This window comes from Durio zibethinus, chromosome 23 (assembly GCF_047325235.1).
Source record: "Durio zibethinus cultivar Kanyao isolate XHJ-2024 chromosome 23, ASM4732523v1, whole genome shotgun sequence".
NCBI classification, from domain to species: domain Eukaryota; kingdom Viridiplantae; phylum Streptophyta; class Magnoliopsida; order Malvales; family Malvaceae; genus Durio; species Durio zibethinus.
Genome location: NC_143184.1, coordinates 7,071,588 through 7,091,713, shown reverse-complemented (window position 1 = coordinate 7,091,713; position 20,126 = coordinate 7,071,588). Strand labels below are relative to the sequence as shown.

The following is a 20,126-nucleotide window of genomic DNA, read 5'->3' as shown; positions in this document are numbered from 1 at the left end:
TATTCATTAAAGTTCTTATTCAAATAAATATTTCTTAATCGATAATTTTCTTATTAAATAAAATATTGACTATTTTTATGTATTTATTTCTTATTTACTTACTAATTGAGAATCCCTCTAATTAATTAGAATTTGGGTTATTATTTGCTGCTTCTTGGGACCGGCTTGTGGTTAATTTATTTGGATGCATTTATAGGGTACAAAAAGCATTCATTAAAAAGATGAAATATTTGAATTATGTTAAAAAAATCTCAAAAGTAATTAGACATTAACTGTATTTATATTATGCAAACTTTTTTAATGGCACCACTATTGTATCATACAGTTGGAAACTTTCACTTCTGCCTTCACCATGTTACCTGTTACCTTGCTTGAAACCGACAAGAAAATAGTATCAAGTCATGCAAAGGTGTGTGCCAGTATTTTTCAGCTGGCGGTCTGACTCAACCATCTAAGGCTTAATAGCAAGTTTGCTGAAAGCAGTACTTATTCGTTCATCAGCAATCATTTTGTTGTTCTCATAGAAGTCTAACATCTCTATCGAGATGTTTTTCACCTGCCAGTTTCAATGAAATGAAGTTAAGATGTTGACAAATAAAGCACTCTTTATAAAAGCTTAATTGCAATTGTGACATGATGGACCTCATTGCAGTCTATCTAAACTTCACAGCTCGACATGCAATGCTCAAATTAAAAGGTGGTGACGAGTAAATGCTATGTAATTTACAGTAGAACGATCTCAGAAAATGCATTATTTCTTCCCGGTTAAATATCTGAGGTGAAAGTGCCTCACCAGACAAAAGGTAAAAGAAAATTTCCAAAAACGCAAACACTTTTTGGTACATTTAATTAAATAAAATTTTGTACAAAGACTTGTGTTTTTGTATAACAAAAGAAACCACAACATTGTGAATCAGATTTAGCTTAGAAAACTCACCACATTCATATCAACGCGAAGCTCTTCAAACCAAGTGGTGATATCTTTCTCTCTGTATACACTAAGCAATCAAATATGGCGGATGTATAAGAATAAGGTCCATCTTGTATGTGTCATTTACAAGTCCCCTGTGTTTCAGAAAACCAAGTTTTAGTATATTTATTCAGTTAAATAAAACTTTGTGTAGACACCCAATTGGGTCCAGGCCCAGATCAATTGGGCCTGGCCCAAATGGGCAAGGCCCAATTGAATTTTTATCCTGTATTTTTTTTTCTTTTTTCTTTTTTGTACATCTGTATTTAATTATTTTTATTTAGAATATATTTATATGTATATAGTTATATATTATTATTATTATTATTTATTATTTTTATTATTTTTTTAATATATTTTTGGGTTTATCTTATTTTATTTTTTTAAATTATCTGTTAATTTTATCTGATCCTTTTTGATTATCTGATTATTATTTTTTTTATTTATCCTATCTTTTCTAAATTATCTATTTTATTTTATTTTTATTTATTTGATTTTGGAGGGCTGGGATTGAAAGTTAAACAATCCCACTGGGAATGAGAATTCAATCAGAAGAGTCCAGACTGGATTCAAAGATTAAATTCCCGTCCAAAGGGGAATTGGGATTGATCAGAAACTCCTGATCAATCCCTATATAAAGGACCCCTGGGGTAGACTGAAAAACACAAAGAAAACAGTAAGCAAAGCTATTGATTTGAGAGAAAAGGAGGCGTATAGGAAGCTAGGAAAAGTTTAGGAGTGTTCTGGGAGTGAGAAAAAATTTTTAGAAATTTTTGGCGAAAAATTTTTAGAAATTTTTTGCGAAAAATTTTTCTGGAAATTTCCAGATTCCGGCGAAATTTGAATTTTCCGGCAACAATTCCGGCGAGCATTGAAGTTTCCGGCAACCTGCCCAGTTTCCAGTGAAGAATCCCAGAAACCGGTGATATTCCGACCAACTTTCGACGAAATTTTCAGATTCCGACGACATTTTTCAGAATCCGACACCGGTGTTCTTCAGCTTTTAGAGAGAAGAGAGAGGAAAAGGAAAGAAGAGAGAGAGAGGGGAGGAGCGTTCTGTCGAAAAATGAAGGGGATTGCCTTTTATACCCTCCCAAAACGACGTCGTTTTGGCCTTAAGTAACCAGAGGATCCACGCGTTTTGTCGAACCCGACCCGACCCGAGCGTCGACCCGCTTTCCTGACCCGCGCGTGCTGCCCCTCCTCCAAGCCGAGCCGAGCCGAGCTTCCAAGCCGCTCCCCCGAGCCGTTTCTCTTCCTTGAGCCGAGCCGAGCCTCGATCCGAGCCGCTCCAGGTTTTTTTTTTTTCATTTATTTGTTTATTTTTTTATTTATTAGATTAGGTTTATTTAATATTTTTTTATCTTTATTTTATTTTTATTTTATTTTTTATTTTTATTTATTTTCACTTTCATTTATTTATTTTATTATTCTATTTTCTTTAAATAAAAATCAAAATTTCCAAAAAAAAATATTTTTAGGGAAAAGTTGAAAGTATTAATTTTTCTTAAAAAAAATAAATAAATTTCAAAAAAAAGGGTTTTTGAGGAAAAGTTGAAAGTATCAATTTTCCTTGAAAATCAAAATTTTCGAAAAATATTTTTAGGGAAAAGTTGAAAGTATCAATTTTCCTTGAAAATCAAAGTTTCAAAAAAAATGTTTGTGGGGAAAAGTTGAAGGTATCAATTTTTCCTACACAAAAAAATAATCATTCTTTCCTTCCTTTTTATTTTGATTTTTCTTTAAAGAATTCGACGACAGAGTCTACGCAAGTGAAACAGTAGTTTTTCTTGCATACTCTTGAGGTGAGGAAATTTTCTCAATTTTTTGCTAAAAGTATTAGAGTCAATTGAGAAAAATTTTCAATAATTAATTACTTGGTAAAATTTTAAGACTTTTGGATAACACAAATTTAAGTTGGTACCATCTTTTGATGGGCGTTGTGAGGATGCTATAACCTTCCTCACACGTAATCGAACTCCCGAACCCTGTTCTGGTTAGCAGACCTGAACCTATTCTTTTAGGGACCCTTAAACTTAGGTGTTCCTTGAAAGGACAGATTCTTTAGGTGGCCAATCGCACCTAGATAAAAAAGATTGGTGGCGACTCCCTAAAGTCAATGTCTAGCGATAGATCCCCAGATCTAGACGTTATAACACTTTGAAGCAGGAGAAAAGAGAAAGGATCCATGAGACAAATTTAGACCAGTCATTGATCATGACAAAAAGGCATGCTCACTAGTGCAGCCGCCAGCCAGTCTCAATGTAACCTACCTTCACATGCGAGAAACTATGCATCTTGATATACAAGATGACGAACTATGTCTCTACTGTGGGCACTATGGAGTTGCAAACCAGCTAAATACATATGAGGGATACTAAAAAATTCCAAAATTTCCATCCACAATTTTCATTATTTCGGTTCAGACAAAATAGTTTTCTTAAATACAACTGCACTTAATTCTACCCCAGCCAGCTTCAATACTCAGTTTCTCAACTTAGAAATATTAGCAAAGTTACCAACTTCATGTACAGCTTAACAGTAACCCACAAGGTAACCTACATGCACTGTAGCACTGACATGATCCTATATAGTTTCATAGGCCGGCTATTTAAAAATCTATCATCAATCTAAAAAAATCAAAACCAAACGGAGTCTCGATTCAGGCTAAGTTCTGTTTGATGTAGATATAAGTTGCCAGTCAAACAATTACAGTCCTTATCTTTGTTCCTAACCATCAATTGTACTTCATGTATGTCTTCTTGTGTGTGTGTTTATGTATTATGCATCTTCATTTTTTTTTTGTGAGAAGAAATTTGAAGGTAAACAAAAAGAAATTCAAAGATAAATAAATTACTCAATTTATTAAGTCAAGGTAAAATATGTTGTATCTGACAGTTTAAGACAGATTACTATAAATCATATATTCGAGATGATCTCAACAAACGATTACCGATAAAATTCGAACTCAAAATCTTTTAATTTAAAAAGACGAATCTTAATCAATTAAACCAATCATTTATTGATATACATCTTCAATTAATTCTTATTAATCGTACCGAAAAGGCTAAATGGTCCACAGGTAGTTCACAAAGTCAAAGGCAAAATGCTTTCAGCAGCTCGACTTAAGGAATACTTTTTTTAGGGCATATTTCTGACATGAATTGATTATTTTGAACTTCAACAGTTACTGACGTTGGAGTTTGGCACTTACCAAGATAATTGAGTCATACTCATATCATTCATGCCAGCATCCTGCAACAACCTGCCAAGGTGACAGGCACAAGATACTACTCAGATGTGCCAAAATAAACACTGATGCCATCTAGCAGAATGAACACTATTGGAATAATTTAAACTTAGAGTAGCTTAATTCCAATGAATTTTATATTGCGAAAGGTCATATTAAAGTCGTATATCAATTGTAAATTATTAGATAAGGCTGCATTGAGTTCAAGTTCACTAAAAGTATTTTAATAAGAAATAAATCGTAAATGTCCATATCGATAGTATAAAATAAGCATTCACTAAATGCTAACCTAATTCTATGAGAATTAATTTATTGATATCAAATGATAAATACAATTATGTCATCAAGGAACTAAAATGATTTAAAAGAACAATAGAATAAAGTGGGGAAAAGAAGAAGTGTATAGAGTTAGAGCTTAACACAGATAGAATGACCTTAAAGGATTCTAATTCTATCTCAAAGTAGTCTGAACTTACCAAGGCAAAACTTAAGGTTTCAGTCCTTTCTTATTCCAACCATAAATTGTTAACCATGCAAAAGATTAGTGATGCAAATTAAAATATAACTACAGATACATAAAGACTATGGCAAAGAAGATAAAAACTTACTGAGATAATGTGCGGTAAGGATGAAATACAACTAAATAATAGTTAAGTGCTTCTAAAATCTTCATTTCCATTTCAAGTATATCTTTGATTTCATATCTATACTTTTCATCAGAATCTGCAAAGTAAATATGCCGGAATGCAGTAAAATACCAAATGTCTGGGAAGTTCAAAGGATTAATCAACCAACTTAGTAATAAGTGATTACATAATTTTTTTATGTAAAATACAAGAAGTCTAGCTTGCACTGTGCTTTCTTCTGCCTTGGAGGCCAAATATAAGCACGTAGGAGCAACGAGACGTGGGTCATATTCAGTCATACTCTTTCTGAAAGACATAAAAAACTATGGTTAATGATTGACAACACATTGTATGGTGGAAAATTGAAGCTTCTACATAATTTACATTCAATGCATCTCTATCCCATGTAATAATTCATGGTTGCATAGCGGGCCAAAGAATAATGAGCAAATAGCATGTTTGGTGCACAAGATTATAAATAGAATATGATAAAATGATATTATAAATAAAATTAGATTAAATAATATCATCTTATCTTGTGTTTAATATATGTAAGGATTACAATATAATAATTTTAATTATTGGTCAAAATTACTTACTCAAAGTTTATATAATTTAAATTATTGATATAACTTTTAAGGATATAATAGAACATATGAGTTCAATCTTATAAATTAAAAATAATCATCTCTATTTTAAGAGGATTGAATCATCCTATACTTAAAGAATGATTAATCTTTTTTGCAGTCTTATCCCTCTCTTTTGGTGTAAATTAAACATGGTATAGGATGATTATCATCCTATCCCATCTATCATCCTAAGCACCTCTAATTTTGCAAGGGTAATTAATTATAAAGCTCTAACTACAATGAATAAGTCTTATGTGAAGAAGTACCAAATCATGCAGGCTTAAGATTTGACATAGTTAAAGAAAAGAGAATAAATTAGGAAATATGAAATCACTCATGATGAATTTGTAACATGTTAAAACAACTGGAATGTTGTAGTTGAAAAGTCACAAGAAATTCAAAGCTTGAGAAAAAACCAATGAAAGTAAATGAGGGAATAGGTTATGGTCTGCTTGTCATCAATGACTAGCATGACCTTTTACATCACCATTACTAAACTATGCAAAATACCTGGTATAGACACGTCTCATATATGTAACTGCAGTTGCAACAACCCTGAAATATTAACCACATCTTAGAGATAATAACACTTCGCGAAAACTACGCCAGAAAAAGAAGTTTTGTCCATTGAGTTTGTAATGACAAGAAGTTATACTAAATTCATTATGCAAAGAAACATACTAGGTTCACTGTTTTTCCAGGATATAATGGTCTCATAAATGGAAGAAACTAACTCTGTTTAAGCATGATAACATGTTCAAGGATACATAATCTTCACGACTACTTTCTGTTAGCAAACTTTGGGTGATTAATTGCTACAATTTTCCGCATAGAATTTGTAACCAACTTTTTCAGAAGGAAGCCATTGTGTTATGGGTCAAAGTTACAGCAAACAAAGTGCTTTAAGTATAGATTAATTTGATAAACCAATATAAGAGGTTTGCGAGTGAGTGTTGGTGCATGTGCATGTGGGTAATTAATTATCAACTAAAATCAGTAATAGCACTACAGCAGAGATACATAGCATATAATCAGAAACCTATGTGTTCTCATTTTTAAGTAGCCACATTGATCTTCAGTAAGTGATTAAAAAAAGATGTTCTGCCTTTAGATAGTCCAGTTCAGTCCAGGGATAGCACCATGTGACAGCTAGGATATAGAATAAATGTCAGCGGCATAAAAAAACTATATTAGCGGAATGAAAAAGAGATATTAGTCACATTAGCAGTTGAGCTATTACAGATTCACCAATAAAAGCTACAATTAAACATTGTCAGCATTAGGAAACCACAGCAGTATACGCAATTTAGAAAGGAAAAGTAAAGATAAAAAAGATTAATGGCATCACTGAATGAAATGGTCAATCATTTCAGCTAACAGAAAGGAATTTCTTAAAAAACCATGAGATAAGATCAAACCTTTGCCTCACGTTAAGATGTTGAGCCAGTTTCAATATATCTATGAAAGGGAAAAAAAGCACAAAATCACTAACATTAATGAGGAAGTTACATGGAGCAAAGCTATTAGTTCAATTAAATTAGGCAATGCACATATTTGCATGCAAATAGCTTTCCAAAAACCACCAATTTCCTTTTATAATTCCAACTACAATAATAAACCACAAAGTAAATTTTAGTACAGAAAAAAATTCTCGAAGTGAATCGTGTTCGTGTTTAATTTACTTTGCTCGAGTTTTCCAGAAATCATGATTAACGTTCCAAAATTAAGAATTTGGAATTTTCTTTTCGTGGTCAGGACTCGAGATTTTGTTTGGGTCACCCTAGATTAAGCAGGCCGGTTTTCGAGAATCCGAAATTAGAGTTTAAGGCCCGCATTTATGATATGGACTGGGTGGGCTTGTTATTGCCAATAAGTCTTTTTCAATTGTACAAAGCAGTTGCTCTATAAAATTTGATATATATACGTATATTTAAAAAATTAATTAAAAATAAATTTGATATATATCGATTTTTTAATCTATAAAATTTAAAAGTTTCTCTATCCAATAATTGAATGGGAAAGAAAAATTAATTACACATTATTTTCTAGACTGCCATCTTAAAAAGGAAATAAAAAGATTTTTTTTTGTCATGTTCATGAAATTTTTTATTTTAAAAGTAATAAATTGATTGAGTTTATTGAAAAAAATCGATATTTTATAAAATGATCATTTTAAAATAATATTTTTATACAAAATTTGAATAAAACATAATGAATGATAGAAATTTTGTCATAATTTTTAATGAAAATATTTATTTAAATAAAAAATCAAAACTTATTTAAATTATTTGAATTTTGTATACTTGATATGTGTATCAAATTCTTTTAATCCGTCATTTCAAATTTTCAATTTTAATTTTAAGTACTAAAGTTTTAATGAAAAATCTCACGAATTTTTAATCTAACAAATTTTATTCTAACTTTTTTCCTTTCACAAAAGCTTGTAAGTCATTGTTAAGTTCTATCAAACTATAATTTTTTTTTGGTAACATTATATAAACAACAAATTAGTTAACTTTAAATAAGGGATTAATGTTATCAGTAAGTTCCGAATCAGTCCTCAGGTGAATTGGACCAAGTGAAGTAGAACTTGCTGATCCTTTGATCAGCTCTCGAGCCTGCCTGCCTTGATTATCTAAACTATATGGTAATTGAAAGGCTACAGAAGTAAAGTATGAAAGCCCGGGACGATGCAAAGGGAAAGGGGTTTCCGAACTACCCTGCAATCGTACATGATGTCAGGATATCAGGTAAGGAACCGATAGCAGCCTTGAAATAAATAAAAGTACCCTGCAATCGTACATGATGTCCAATATGATTTTCACTACTATTTATTTAGTTTTTGTATTCTATAATATTTTAAGGAATTATAGAAGTAGGGCCGATTTATAACGGAAACCGAAGGGTCTTGGGCTCCAAAATTTTGGGAACCCCTTTAATGCGTATACATATTTGTATTAAATACATTTAAATTAGTTATTTGACAAAAAAATATTTATTTTATTATTTTTTGTGTTTTATAAATTAAATTTATGCATTATAATTTAAAAGATGCTCAAATCACATTTATAATTATTTATTTATTATATCCAATAATTATTATTTGTAAATTTTAAACTTTGTATTTGTTAACAACTCTTTTTGTTCATTATTTTTTACTTTTATTTTTAATTTAAATCTCTATCACATGTTGTAATTCTTTTTTTAACAGAAATATCATATTTGAACTATTTTACAAAAGAACAAAAAATTCCAAACTTGTAATCTCAAATTTTTATCTTCATTCTTTTAGAAGTATATTTAGTTTTCCTATTTTGATAAAATATTTAATAATTGATTTATTCATTTTTTATTTCACTTTTAAATTATTAAAAAATAAAAATATTTTGTGTAATTAGTAATTCAATAGTTAATTATAAATCATGTTATCATTAAAAATATAATGTTGTCATAGTAATATTTTTGTTTGGTAATTTTATGCTCTTATCATATATTTATTAGTATATTATTTGTGCATATATATATATATATTAATAAGCATGTTAAAATACTACTTAAAAATAAAATATATTTTATATTATTAGTTAATCCTCTTTAAATTATATGTAAAAATTCGTCACTGTATAAAAGTAAATAAAATATCACACAAGGCCAACTTTTTTACCCTTGAAACGACATTCTTTTTAATATGCTATAATTTTTTATATTTAAAATTATAAAAAAAGAATGTCGTTTTAATATGTTTTTAATTTTTTTAATCACTTAATTATTAGTTTTTAATATGTTTTTTTAGTATAGTATGTAACTTTACCATTTCATAAAGTATTTGGGGCCAACAACGAAATAGTTTTCATTTATTTATTGCAACATAGCAGTAACTTTTTTGTCTAATTTATGCTAGAGACCTTTGTATTTTGTCAAATATTGGAATTTAGTTCACATATTATAATTCATATGAATTTAGTTCTCTTATTATTTTGATTTGATAATTTTAGTTCAAAAATTAATTTTGTTAATTTTTTGCAGTTAAAAATGGTAATGCTATCATTGACTTTTTCTACGTAGCATTTACTTGTTAATGTAGCAAGTTGGATTGACAAAATCAATTGCTAAATTATGCAAATAGACTCTATGCTCATACTAAATCCGAAGTTTAATCCCTTTAATATAATTTCATAAAATTTTAGCACTACTATAAGTTAAATTTAATAATATTGGTCTAATTACTAATAAAAATCATATTTTAATTTTTTTAAAAGGTAATACTTTGATTTTATTTTTAAAAATATAAAATTTTCATTTTTTTATAAAATTTTTAGATTTATTTAAAATATTAAATTTAATATATTTAAATATATTAATTTATGAAAAAAAATATTTTTGAATTTTTTAAAATTAGATTTTATTTTTTAAGAAATTTAATATTTCAAATTTTTTGAATTTTCTAAAATTTTGAAAATATTAAATTCACTTTTATTAGCTTTATAAGTGAGATGGTGATTTAAGAGGAAGTAAATTGGATTTCTTCAAATTCTTTTCAAATAAATGATTTCAATATAATTAGATGAAAATTAAAACCAATATCAAAATATTATACAAACAATAATAAATTGATGAACTATAAGCAATATGAACTATAATCAAAATAAAGATATATGGATAGAGAAATCAAATATAAGAATTTATAGAGGTTTGGTCATTCTCTATAAGGTACCTATATCCTCTCTTTTAGTTATCCACACCAAAAATTTAATTCATTATACTTGAATTGAAATTACAACCCTATCTTTTTCTCACAAAGACTTAAGATGAAAACTTTATACTCTCTACTTTTTAGGCTAACTAGTAACCTTTCAATTTCATAAAATTAATAGGGTACCTCACCTTTTGATTACAAAATCACTTAATAATAATGCAAAGTTAAAATACCTCTTAAAGGCTAAGTGTTTACCTAATGAAGTATAAGAAAATGTAATGAATGAAGAACAACAATATTTTGGATACAAAAACTATAAAAGATATTGAACTTAAGTTCTAAAAACTCTTGATTCTAAGAGAAAATAAAAATATAACTTGTTAACACGTGCTCTCTTGCTTTATCAATATTCTTGGTGTGTTGAAATAACCAATATATAGAGAAATTGAAGAGCTAGCCGTTGAGAATGCTTAGGAGAAGAAGATAGCTGTTGAATGCTTAAAAAAGTAGCTATTGGACACATCATAAGCATGACCCGATCGATCCCTTCCATGAGAGGATCAATTGGTTCATGTTTTAAGCTAATTTTCCCTTTGAAAACGCCTAATTGATCGATCTCTTTATGTAGAGGATCAATTGGTTCAAGAAGGTGATCTATTACTTACATAGGGTGATCGATCCCTTCTTTATGCATGAGCACAAGTCTGCATTTTGTAAGAAAAATCAATCAATCCCTTCTTGAGGGGATCGATCATATCCATGGCTGGCTGGTTGTCTCTTGTTTTGTACTATATTCACTAATTTGATCATATCTTGAGTTATACAAATCCAAATCACAAACCGTTTGAAGATTTAGAAATTAAACTTAAAGAGCTTTCTATCCATATAAAATTCATCACCTAATTCATAGTGTATGAATTATAGTAAAATTTTAAATCTACCCTTATGCAGTTTTTAGACAATTGAAGAGTATCTAGTAAAAATTCAAAATCTTTTCTTAAAAAATTTAGATTTTGATTTTGTTTGTTACATTAGAAAGTAGACTCAAAGAGCATTTCAACCATATAAAATTCAAATATTAAAACTTTGTGAATTAATACAAAAAAAAATACAAAATTTCAATGTTGGAAAACTTTGTTCTTGTAAAGCAACTTTCTTAAGTTAATCTATTTCTCAAAACCAATATTATCAAAATTATATTAAGTCCAAAATGAATAAGTTCACTTTAAAAATAACAATTAGACTTTCATTTAAGCTCAAATAAATAACCTTGAAAGATAGATTTGGTTTGAAAAATATAAAAACAAAGAAAGGTTTATTTATACTTTGAAAAACATATTATTTATTTAGTACCAAATATAAAACTTAAGGACATGTACTAAATAAATCTTTTTCAAAATCTTGATCAAGCTTATTTAGCTTAATGTTTTGTCATTTCAAAATAATGATCAATTCAAGGCTAATAATCTCCCCTTTTTTTATATAACAAAACTTAAAGATAAATTTGCTTGATAATGGAAAAAAAACTTTCTTTAATACATTTAAGATTTTGAAAAATATTTTGAAAAACTCTCCCTTAAATAATGCATGGCAAAACTCCCCCTTAATTAATGCATCCTAATCCAACACAACTCAACAAACATATGTTAGTTAAATATATGAAATAGGCACAATCAAACATATGCATATCAAGTACAAGCAAACTTATTCATATGATATTTCTCCTCCTTTTTGTCATAGCAAAAAGGTATGAGCATATTAATGAGTAAATAAACATAAATAGGCATCATTAATAATTATATTCATGAAACATTTCTCCTCCCTTTTTGTTTGTGCTCTTTATACCAAATGTTTAAACTCCTCTATCAATTGCAATAAGCATACAAGAATAAATATCTCTAAACTCTCTCCCCTTTTTGTCAGTTTAAAAGAAAAAGAGATCAATTTAAGGTATGTGACAAAAAGCTTGATACCAATAATATCAAGAGTATTTTGACTACATGTAATCAAGTGTAATATGCACAATGAAGTTTAGATACATGTATTCAAGCACAAAAGTATAAGTGTATCTAATTTTAGCATTTTAGCACAAGTCATCAAATTCACTATATGAAATTTATGAGCAAAAGATAATGAATGATATGCAATCTACTCATAAATTATGTTAGGATAAAATATGCTCAGAATCTAAAACATCAATAGCAATTAAGTATAAATTCAAGCACATGCATACCAGCTCATACCAATTATTAAGAAAACTAATTTTTAAAGATATGTTATTACAAAGCATATCAATTATTGTCACAAAACAAATCAAGTAAAATTGTATTATAAGATTTTTCCTCTTTTTTAAAATAAAGATTAATCAAATTAAGGTACACACAATTTTACATGAAAGGTACAAGTTATATCAAGGATAGGCACATAAATAAAATGTCTATGAAATTTAAAAAATTCTTTAGCAATTTTGATACCAATTGTTAGCAATTTTATTCAACAACTTTCATAGAGCACACATACTTCAAGCATATGAAAAATTCATTCAATACATGCATAAATGATAATAATAATCTTTCATAAGCTATCCTATCTAAACAAGAACCAAAAGCTTATATGAATTTAATAAAACATGAATACTAATGAGCAATAAGGTTCAATTATCATCATGTCATAACAAAGATTATTCAAGCATTTTTCAAACATGATGAACACATAAACTATAGCAAAAAAATAATAAAAGTATAATTATTCAAATATATTTTAAATTATTTCAATGTATAGCAATGAACTTAATCTAACATATATAAGTATCTAAATATATATTTCAATCAAAATCATGCAAGCATATGCAAAAACATTTCAAATCACATATAGTAATATACCAATAAAGATACAAACATTTAGACATAATGTGGTATATGTTATTTCAATATTCTTAATCGATGAACATGTTCAAAAAAATAAATCAATTTAACTCATATTCATGTTTAAGAATTCATGCATTGATCAAATATTCATGTATTAAAACTTTTAATCAAAACAATCAAAAATTACACATGAATATTACTCGAAGTGAATTAATCAATCCAAGCTTTTAACAAAGTTAAGATAAATTCTATCAAGTAGCTTGGTGATTAATTTGTGCCAAGTATTCACAAATTCAAACATGATATCTCATTTTTACACATATCAAAGCAAGCATTTATCAAATCATGCATTAAACATTATAAATTATAGGCACATAGCATAGATTTAATACAATTACATACATCCTTGTCAAGCTATGCTATTGTGTTCATTGTAGTTGAGTGAGGTTTTGAATCCTCCATTCCATATCATTTGAGCTAGTATTTGATATACTTTGGCTTGATTTATAAAAATTACTTACTTTGCTTGCTATACTTAAAATTTAAAAAATATAGACTCATTCATGCTCATTTCAAGTTTTTCTAGTATAGACTTAGAAAATATTATTGACAAAGGATTTTCATTAAAAGGATAAATAAAATCAATTGATAAAAATTATACCAATTATTAGAAAACAATTCTATATTTTAAGTCATTATAGGCAAAAAAAAATTATTCACTAAGCACAAGTTGACAATTGTAAGGGAGATATATACTTAAGTTAGATACCATATATTGATTTAAATATCAAATAATACAAGAATGGCACTAAAGCAAAAGTTCTCATGTAATGTGCACAAATCAAACATTTTAGATCATTCATGAACATAAAATAAACATATTTAATATTTATATATATTCAATAAATCACCAAGAAATATGTCAAAACCAATTTGAGGCCCTATAGAATTCAAAAATACTCAACAAAGAATATTTATCAATAAAAATATATTCAAGAATACAAAAATATAAATACAAATTATAGGTCATAATCAACAATGACTTAAGCTAAAAATAAGCATCATAAGAAATTCATTTACTTAAGTAATATTGCAACCATGTCAAGTCAAGAAAAATCATATTTATCATATATACATACACTTGACAAGAATAATAGATGAACCAATAACACATATCATTTACAAACAAGTAGTTCATCATATTCAAAATCACAAATCAAGAGATATATCAATTGAGCACAAGATCAAAAATATTTCACAAAATTAATAAAACATTTAAGCAAAAAAATAAGCATATTTCATAAAAGTATTTCACAAATTAAAAAATAAACAATTTAAGCACTTTCAAATCACAAGTATTAAGGTCAAGTTAAACTAATCATCACATGAGCACATACATTGACCAAAAATATAAATGAACAAAAAATCAATATATATACCACTTAAGCACAAGATGTTCATCAATTCACAAATCAAGAGTTATAACAATTTAAAATATAACAATCAAGTTTTTAAAAAAATTTCACATTATCCAAGCATTGAGAACAAATTGAGTAATTTTAATCAACATGGTCATATAAGCATATTCAACAATTACAAATCAATATATATAAAAATCACAAAAATCATTTTTATCATGCTAAAATCATTCAAACAAATATATTTATGCAAAATACCATAGAATAAATCATTCAAAGCTTAAAAGGTCTAGGATTTTAATTTTTGCACTTTAAAACTCATTTTTGCTTGAAAAATACCTTAATAAATCTCAAAACTAGTCAAGCTCATTTTTAACCAACTTAAACCATTCCAACAAATTTCAAATGACAAAACAAAGTTATTCAAGTTATCATTTGACATTAGAAACAAGGAAATCAAAAAGTCAACTCTTAATCTCATATCTCCTTGAAAAAGGCTATTAAGATTGAAAAATATGTTTGGACATGCATTTAATCTTTTTAAACCATTTAGAAAAGTTTTATATCACACATTGAAAAAGTTCAAATGGTTTTTATTTTCATAAATGTTCAAAAACAAGATTTGATCTTTTAAGTTTTAAAATCGTTTAAAACTTGCATGTAGCACTTATGAAAAATTAAAACCAATGCAAGTTCTCAAGTTTTCTTTGTTTGAGCAAGTTTAAATCATTGAATTCAAGATATTCAAATTCATTTTATAATAAAAAGCTTGCTAAAACAAAATTTTATATTTTAAGGCTTGACTCTAGCAAAAATCATTTTCAAAGTAAATATAAAATCTCAAAATCATTAAGCTTTAAGTGCTCCCTCTAAGTTTATGCATAAATATAAAAATAATTTAGCACACAATTAATCACATAAAGCACCAATAAAAATTTCACAAAGCATGCATGATATTATCAATATCCAACATTCATATACATAATCATTTATAAGCACAAATTCTTAATAATGTCAATTTCAAAAATAATATCAAAATATCAAGAGTATTCATATGTAATCCCACAAATTTATTAGAGCATTCATGAATTATTTTAAAAATGTATCTCAAGCAAATAAATATTAAACACAATATTAACAAGCATGAGGAATATATTAAAATCATACATTCAAAAGAAAAAAAATAAACGTATACTCAATTCAAGCTCACATGTATAAAATAAAATTAGTATATTCAAGAAATATCAACAAAGCAATACCAATATCCATTAAGCATTTTATGTCCAACAAGAATAGGCAACCAAATTTTGTATAATCAATCAAGCATTAAAATTTCATCAAGAATAGGTAACCAAATTCAAATCATCTTCAAATAAAAGTTTAGGGGTTACCCATCTCCATTGTGTATCTAAAGTATTCACTCTTCAATTTCATATTGTAACTCATTGCTCTAGCATACCTATAAGAGATAATCTTATTTGATTTTTGATACTCAAATTACTTTAGGTCATTGAGAGTTAGTCACTAAGTCTCTTGTTCGTTTTGAAACCCTTACTTGCCAATTCTAAATGAAACTTTTTTTCTAATAGGATAAGTATGTATAGTATGATCATAAAAATTATAAAAATTACATTTAATCATTTTAGTACTTAATGAACTCTTCAAAAGCTTTTGTTTTTCACTCATCAAGTCATCAAATTTTTTTTTCAAATTAAAATTTTCTTTTTCTAAAAATTTACTTCTATTTTGAATGGTTTTTAAATCTATTTTCAACTTTTCATTTTTTTTTCTAAAACATTTTTTACATTCATCAAAAGATCATTTTCAACATTCAATTTTGAAATCATTTTTTTATGTTTCAAATTCATATTTTCAAACCAATTACTAAATCATTATAAGCATCTTATAACTCATCAAAAATATATGAGTTTGACTCACAAGAGTTAAATGTTACCTTTGGTTTCTCAATAGCCATGAGACATGATGGATGTTGGTTGAAAATTTATCTTTCATGTAATTCATCTAACTTTTTTCATATCTCATTTAAGGTTGAGCATTTTGAGATAAAGTTGAAGTTGTAATCATCTAAAGCTCCATAAGAAATGCACTTAGCCTTTGTATCATCTATTATTTACTTCATATATTTTGCATCTTTGAATGAGTATTAAGCTTTTTTTTCATCACATTTCATACTTCAAAATCTTGAGCCATAATGGACACCTTTATCCTCATTTTTCATTTATAAAATTTAAATTTATAAACCATAGGAGCTTTGAGAACTTTCTCACTATCTTAGAACCAAAATTAAGCTATAGGATCTTTACTCAATGTGGTTAAACCTACAAAAAGATATCAAAACTCTGATACCAATTGTTAGCTTTAGAGGTGAGATAGTGATCCAAAAGGGGAGTGAATTGGATTTCTCCAAATTCTTTTCAAATAAATGATTTCAATATAATTGGATGAAAATTAAAACCAATATCAAAATATGATGCAAATAATAATGAATTGATGAGCTATAAGCAAATATGAACTATAATCAAAATAAAGATATAAGGATAGAAAAATCAAATACAAAAATTTATAAAGGTTTATCCTTCTTCACAAGGCACTTACATCCTCTTTTTTGATTGTCCACACCAATGATTCAATCTATTATACTTGAATTGAGATTACAACCTTATCTTTTTCTCACAAAGGCTTAAGATAAAAACTTTATACTCTCTACTTTCTAGGTAAGTAGTAACTTCTCAATTTTATAAATTTAAGAGGGTACCTCATTTTTTGATTACAAAATCACTTAATAACAATGCAAACTTAAAATACTTCTCAAAGACTAAGTGTTTGCCTAATGAAATACAAGAAAATGTAATAAATGAAGAAAAACAATATTTTGGATATAAGAAATACAAAGGGTGTTGAACTTAAGCTCTAAAAGCTCTTGATTCTAAGAGAAAATAAAAATATAACTTGTTAGGACTTGCTCTCTTGCTTCATCAACCTTTTTGGTGTGTTGGAATGACTAATATATAGAGAAATTGAAGAGCTAGCCATTGGGGATGCCTGGGAGAAGAAAATAACCATTGAATATTTGAAAAAGTAGTCGTTGGACACATCTTAGGCATGACTCAATCGATTTTTTCCATGAGGAGATCAATTGGTTCATGTTTTAAGCCAATTTTTCCTTTGAAAATGCCTAATGCATTAATCTCTTTATGTAAGGGATCGATTGGTTCAAGAGGGTGATCGATCCCCTACATAGGGTGATCGATCTCTTCTTCATGCACAAGCACAAACCTGCATTCTGTAAGAAAAATCAATCGATCCCTTCTTAAGGGGATTGATCATGTCCATGGTTGGTTGTGTCTTATTTTACACTATATTCACTAATTTGATCATATCTTGAGTTATATAAATCCAAATCACAAACCATTTGAAGATTTAGAAACTAGACTTAAAGGGCTTTCTATCCATATAAAATTCATTACCTAATTCATTGTGTACAAATTATAGTGAGTTTTTAAAGCTACTTATTGTGTAATTTTTAGATAACTACAAAGTATCTAGTAAAAATTTAAAATTCTTTTCTTAGAAAATTTAGATTTTGATTTTGTTTGTTCCATTAGAAAGTAGACTCAAAGAGTTTTCTAACCATATAAAATTTAAATATTAAAACTTTGTGAATTAATACAAAAAATAAAACAAATTTAATGTTGAAAAATTTTGTTATTGTAAAGTAACTTTCTTACGTTAATCTATTTCTCAAAACCAATATTATCAAAATTGTATTAAGTCCAAAATGAATAAGTTCATTTTAAAAACAATAATTGGACTTTCATTTAAGCTCAAATAAATAATCTTTAAAGATATATTTGGTTTGAGAAATATGAAAACAAAGAAAAGTTTGTTTATACTTTTAAAAACATATTATTTATTTAGTATCAAAATATAAAATTTAAAAACATGTACTAAATAAATCTTTTTCAAAATCTTGATCAAGCTTATTTAACTTAATATTTTATCATTTTAAAATAAAGATCAATTCAAGGCTAACAAATTTTTTACTTTTTTTATTTTTTAGAATAAAATTCATTTTTTGAACTTTTTATTTTTTGAAATTATAACATTTTATTTAGTCAATATATTTAATTCTTTGTTTTTAATATCTTGGAATTTCATGAAGTTTTTATATTTTTCATTTTATGTTTCTTTATAAATTTTATATATCATCTATAAAAATATAAAAAGTACAAAAAAATTAAAAAACGTATAAAATTTTATAAAAATTCCAAAAGAGTTAAAAATTTTAAAATTTTATTTAAATAAAATGTTAAAGTTTGAAAAAATAAAAATAATGTCAAAAAATTAAATTAAAAATAAAATATTAAAAAATTAAATTTAATATTTTTAAAAATTAAAAAAATTAAAAATATATTTTTTTAAAAATGATTTTAAAAAATTCAAAAAATTAAATATTTAATAAATATTAAATTTAATATTCTAAAGGTATGGAAAATTCTTAAAAAATAAAAAATATTTTTTTCAAAAAAATAAAATATGATTTTTAAAAAATAAAAATATGATTTATATTAATAATTAGACCAAATTATTAAATTCAACTTATATGAGAATGAAACTTTTTTAAAATTATACTTAAAATATTAAAATTTAAATTTAATATAAATATAATAATTATTTGTATAATTTAATAATTAATTTCATTAATTTAAATTTTCACAGTAATAACGTCAATGATTAAGTTAGCAAAATCAATGATCACATTAATCAACTATAACATCAATATTTTTAATAAAAAAATCGATAAAACTAATAATTAGATTAAAATTATTAAATCAAAATAATATTAAACTAAATTTATTCAAATTATAATATAAAAATTAAATTCTAAATTTTGGTAAATCTAACTTTTTGAGTAAATATTTAGCATGTGCTTAGGATTCGCCTCGCTGCATATCTGATCCGTATAGTTTGGACTTTTCAAGGTAGTTGTAGCCCACGTTAATATACATGCCTAGCCCTTGCTTTCCAATTCAACAGTTTAATTTCGGCTTTTTTAGTACTGTTTTTATGTAGTTAAGTACGAGGAATAACGGTGAGAATAGATTTAGTTTGGATTTTTTATATAATGCATAAAATTATAAATATAAATATTTAAAATTTGATATAAATTTAAATTAAATTTTTATACGATATGATTTTTTTATTGATTTGATTCAATTTATTAATTTATTTTTTTATATTATTCTAATATAATTTTTTATATATTTAAATAAATTTAAGTATAAAATAATTATTTTATTTTATAAAAAATTTAAAATATTTATTAATAAAAATATATAATTAAGTTGGAATCGATTTTTTATTTTTTGATTTAAAATTTAATATGAATTTAATATATATTTAATATTTAAATTAAAAATTAAATAAAAAAATTAATTCAAATAAAATATTATAATTTTTAATTAATTTTTAATTTTTTCTATTTTTTTTTCAATCCTATTATCAACAATTACAATATAATCATTCTTTATAGCGGGATTCAATCCCAATGTGGATGCATGTAAAATTTCCAATAGATATGTTGAAACATACATTGATGTCTGCGTCACTTGGCACGCGAATCACGTAATTAAACATTTCCGAAGATAT

The 20,126-nt window shown here is 26.4% G+C and overlaps 1 pseudogene across 1 annotated transcript; it reads right to left on the bottom strand.

Annotated features, from left to right (window-relative positions):
* Window positions 1-132: 132 nt before the first annotated feature.
* LOC111313102 (cyclin-C1-2-like) lies at window positions 133-7,274 on the bottom strand (annotated as a pseudogene). The gene is made up of 5 exons (XR_016332526.1): window positions 5,986-7,274; window positions 4,829-5,152; window positions 4,185-4,235; window positions 938-1,065; window positions 133-556 (listed from the first exon to the last, which is right to left on the bottom strand). The product of XR_016332526.1 is annotated as a cyclin-C1-2-like (transcript).
* Window positions 7,275-20,126: the final 12,852 nt, after the last annotated feature.